Raw genomic sequence first — 4,724 nt, 5'->3', positions numbered from 1 at the left:
TGTGTCCCTTAGTTATTTTGTGGAATTGGTAATATTTTAGCTACATATAAATTTCTTTCACGATTTCGTTTTGTTCCTACGTCTGTTACAAATTTTGTTTGGTACGTCCTTTATATTCCATTATACTAGTACTAGTATTTTATTAAAATGAAGTTTTAGTAATTTTTCATATTTTTTATGAATAAAGGGAATTAACGGGAATATGTGTTACAACAAATTTTTTTAATGAAGTATAATTTCTCGTTGACATGTTTTTAATTAACAGCAAAATAATTTCACACCCAATTCTCTTGAAAGGACAACTAAGGCATATTTATATTTCTTTTCCCTTGACTCATGTCAAAGGACACCTTACAGACACAATATGCATTATCTATTTTAGATAATTGAATGTTAAACTTACAACACTTGTTTCTCGATTTTTAATTTTGAAATCATTTTTTTATTTATACGATTAGAAAGGTCAAATAACTTGAAGCTAATTTTATCAAAATTCATATACGACTATGTCAAAAAGACGTTAAGGAATTTAAATGGTATGTTCCTGTGTTTCTTCTCTATGTGAGACTATTTATGAGTTTCCGAGGTCATGCTTCTCTTGTGTGCAGTCCTATTTACGTGACAATTGTGCACAGCAAATGCGTAAGTGGGTGTTGTGCAATCATCGTCTGGAATTCCATTAAGCCTTTTTTATATAAAATCATGACGTAAGTACGTGACATTTTACAAAACAAGGAAAACATTTTTCTAAATAATAGTAAGCAAAAACATGAAACCAAGTTTATATGCAAAATAAAAGTTATTTATTTAAAGATATTATAATTCGAAATATCAATACTGTGCGGTGATATGTGAGATATAACTTACATAATCTTATATGTGTATCATATATGTGCTATGGAACATTTTAAACGGTTTGGTGATTATTATTGGATCTTACAAAAATTGTAAGAAATTGATTTTTGCTTCAAATAAGCATATTTAATACCTTAGTGTATTGAGCTTGAAACGAATTGTGTAGAAAATAAACAACAACAGAGTGTTTAAAAAGGCGCCTCCAATATTGGAGAACAATTCAATATATCCTCTATTTAATCAATTTATTGAAGAATAAACCAATATATCCTGTATTTAATTCTCCAATTTAATAATTTGGGTCAATTTAATAATCTCATGAATTATTAAATAGAACACAAAAGAGTTAAATGGACCTGAATATCATCATTATTTTATCGGAAGTCTAGTAGGGAAAATTAGCGTGATTAGGCATGTTTGAGTATGCTTATTTATTTGAGCATTTAGCTTGAACTCATCCATATTTGATTAGTAGAAAATGTAACCATTGAAGTCCATAATTTATTAACAGGACTAAGGGTTTTGAAACACCCATATTAGTACAATGCGAATATAACTGCTCCTTTTGAATTGCGTCGAATTCAATTTCGCCAGTATCAATTGTAGCTATAAGTTTGAATATAGTTTGCTTATTAGAAGGAAGCGAGGTTTATCTAATCCCTCTACTTTTCTTTGGATCATATTATACAGTTGAAAAATATAATTCTACGTCAAGTGGAAATGGGTTTTAACCACAGCCAACAGAGATATGATTCCTATTGCATCATATTTACATCTTCGGTTCAATGAAACTCACTCATAACCATTTATACTCCACAAAATATTAACATACACGCATTATCGTAAGTATATTCTACCCTCTATTAAGAAGGGAAAATAACCTATATATAACCGGATCCTTAGAATTATAGTTATTTTGAAAGCAACTCATCTTTCTGTTATGAGGATTTGCGAATTTTCCATAAAGTCCTATGGTTTGTATGGAAAATAGAATTTTGTCTCTTTTCTCTTTTGCTATATTTTTCTCTTGTCATATTAAATTATGACAGATCATGGCTAAATTTTCATTGGTGCCTTTTAAAGCTCGTGTATTCATACAGCATATATGCTAAAGTACCTTTGTTCTAAATATGTTGCATGCCTCGCGCTAATCGTTTTCTGTTAAGCCTATCTTGGGGTAGTGTTAGTGTCCCATTCCTATTAGTAGTACCAGTGAAAGTACTAGAAGTTTTTACTTCATTTGTAACAATTATTAAAATACTATAAAAATATTTTCTAGTTGTTTTGAAAATAATTGATTTAAGAAACTAAAAAGTTTATTTAAAATTATGCTAATTAAGTCAAAATTAAATGGTAAGAATTTCACTTGTTTTAAAACAATTAAAACTCATTAAAACAATTAAGCAAAAGTTGTGTCTTCTGCCCTCCTTGTACGGTGGTAAGAGAGTGTGTTTCTTTCTTTCACTGCAATCTTTTGTTACACATTTTTTTTTTTATAAAATTCACACTTAATACCGGTAAAAAAGTTTTTAACCTCATAATAGAGGCACTTAAGTGTGTCATAACATGAGCAATAACAAAGCTTAAGTAGTGTAGCGAATGTATCTGCAGCATTTGCTGCCAACTATGAGTAACTAAATTAGTTATTGCCAACGCGGTGATGTGGTGGTACTATCCAGCTCCGTACGTATGTCATCATATACGTATGCCTCTCCGACTGATGGTGCTGCTCCGTTATATAGTCATAAAGTGCACAGCTGCGACGTCATCAGTTAAAACGGAAAATGAAAGTGAATTTGTTGAAAAGTTTTATATACTTTTACTATCGCACAATGCCAGTCAAGACATATTTTCAAACAGACTGCAGTACATATTTGCATCTGTACATATGTATATAATCGCGTAATATATAATACAGTGCAGTGCAAATGTTGTATGCATAAAAATAGCATTAAATTGTGCTGCAAACAAAATAGAATGAAATGAGCAGAAAGCGAGCAACTTGCACATAACTTCAAAGTTTCTCCAACAAAAAAAAAAAAACAAAAAAATTGAAAAAAGAAATCTACCAGAAGTCTAGAAAAGTTCTCCAACAACAATTACAGCAATAGCAACAGCAGCAGCAACAACAACAACAACAACAACAACAACAACAATAACACCAACAAACTAATGCATAAGTATAAACAGCGGATTTTTCCCACAAACTGTCTCGAATGAAACTATTATAACGGTACTTACCGACACATAATATATGTGCATAAAGTCACAACCGTACACACACACTCGTACACTTGCATACTCATATAAACACGGCGACAAACACAGTGATATGCACACATATAAAAAGTATTGTGAAAGGATTGCGCGATATGGAAAAGTGTAGCGCATTGAGAAGCGCATGCAGAAGCGCATACAGTAGTACAGCGTTCATCATAGCAACTACAGTGGGTCATGCAAGCGCCCGCCACAGCATCGACCAAGCTAATCTGTTGCCGGAATAAAATGTGCAAAATTATACAAATGCATATAAAATATATTTTATATTCTTCTCTACTGGTTTATATACGTAAAAATTTTTATATACGAGAACATTACATATTATGCTGCTAATGTTTAGTTGCGATATTTCTCGTCCGTCCGTCCGTCTGTCTGTCTGTCTGTCTCTCAATTCGCAAGTTTGTCTCTATGCCAAAGTTTATGTAGAAATACAAAAGTAGTTTGCCAACATCCTTTAACCAAGTTAAATTGTTATACTGATCTCGTTACGTTTTAAATATGTAGCAAAGTATCACAGAATCAAACGTTCAGACATAATAGAAGGATACTTTAACACATAGATACACACATACACTCACATATCGACGGGAACTTTATGCTGTTTAAAGGAAAAAGTTTAGCAAACAGTAAATTTATTTGCGAGACAGAAAAAGTAAAGCGAAAGATGAAAGTAAAGTTTGGCGCCAAGAAAGCGAAGAAATGGCGAAGTTTTTGTTGTTTGTTTAAAGTGCGAGGAAAGTATTTAATTTCAAGGACATTAAGTAGACGGAAATATTTCAAGTTGTTTACATATTCGTACTTTAAGTTTCCGTTCATTCCTTGGTAAAAATTTATTGAATTGTAAATTCAATTACATTAAAGAAAAACGCTTACATATTACAATAAATGTTAAGAGAAATATTGATGATAGCTTTGATTATACTAATATACCGAAAATGAAAAAAAGATGTGTTACCAAAGTTCTTAGGTTGAATATTTCTGAAACTGTTCTAAGAAGTTAGTATCTCTTTAGGTTATGTAAAATATATTTAGTTGCTTTCTTTTCATATCATCTTCCACATATTTTTCATACACTACTTTAAAATAACATTAATAAAAAAAATACTTGAATAAAAATTTTGTTATAATTACAAATTAATAGGATTAATGGGATTTTACAAGTCCTTAAAAATACATATTTTGATTGGTCAACTACAATTAATATTTTAACTATAATTGCTCTTGTACAGACCATAAGACAATAACTAGTTTCAGTTGTCTAGATCAGCAGCTATTGGTTTAAATTTAACCCAAGTTATTCAAAACTCTTTAGGTTCCATTGCAGTGTCATATTTGCAATATTATTAATTTTTTTTCAGAGCAAATGAAAGCAAACGGGAGTCAAAAAGAGAGTAGACAGAGAAGGAGGGAGGGGATAAGAGAGAGAAGGAAAAAGAGAAGGAGAAAGAGAAGGAGAAAGAGAAGGAGAGAGGAGAGAAAAAGGAGAGAGGAGAGAGAAAGAAGGAGAGAGTGAAGGAGCGAGAGAAGGATAGAGAAAAGGAGAGGGAGAGAAGGAGAGAGAGAAGGAGAAAGAGAAGGAGAAAGAGAAG

Source organism: Teleopsis dalmanni, chromosome 1 (genome assembly GCF_002237135.1).
Source record: "Teleopsis dalmanni isolate 2A chromosome 1, ASM223713v2, whole genome shotgun sequence".
NCBI lineage: Eukaryota > Metazoa > Arthropoda > Insecta > Diptera > Diopsidae > Teleopsis > Teleopsis dalmanni.
Note: the sequence above shows the minus strand (reverse complement) of the source record.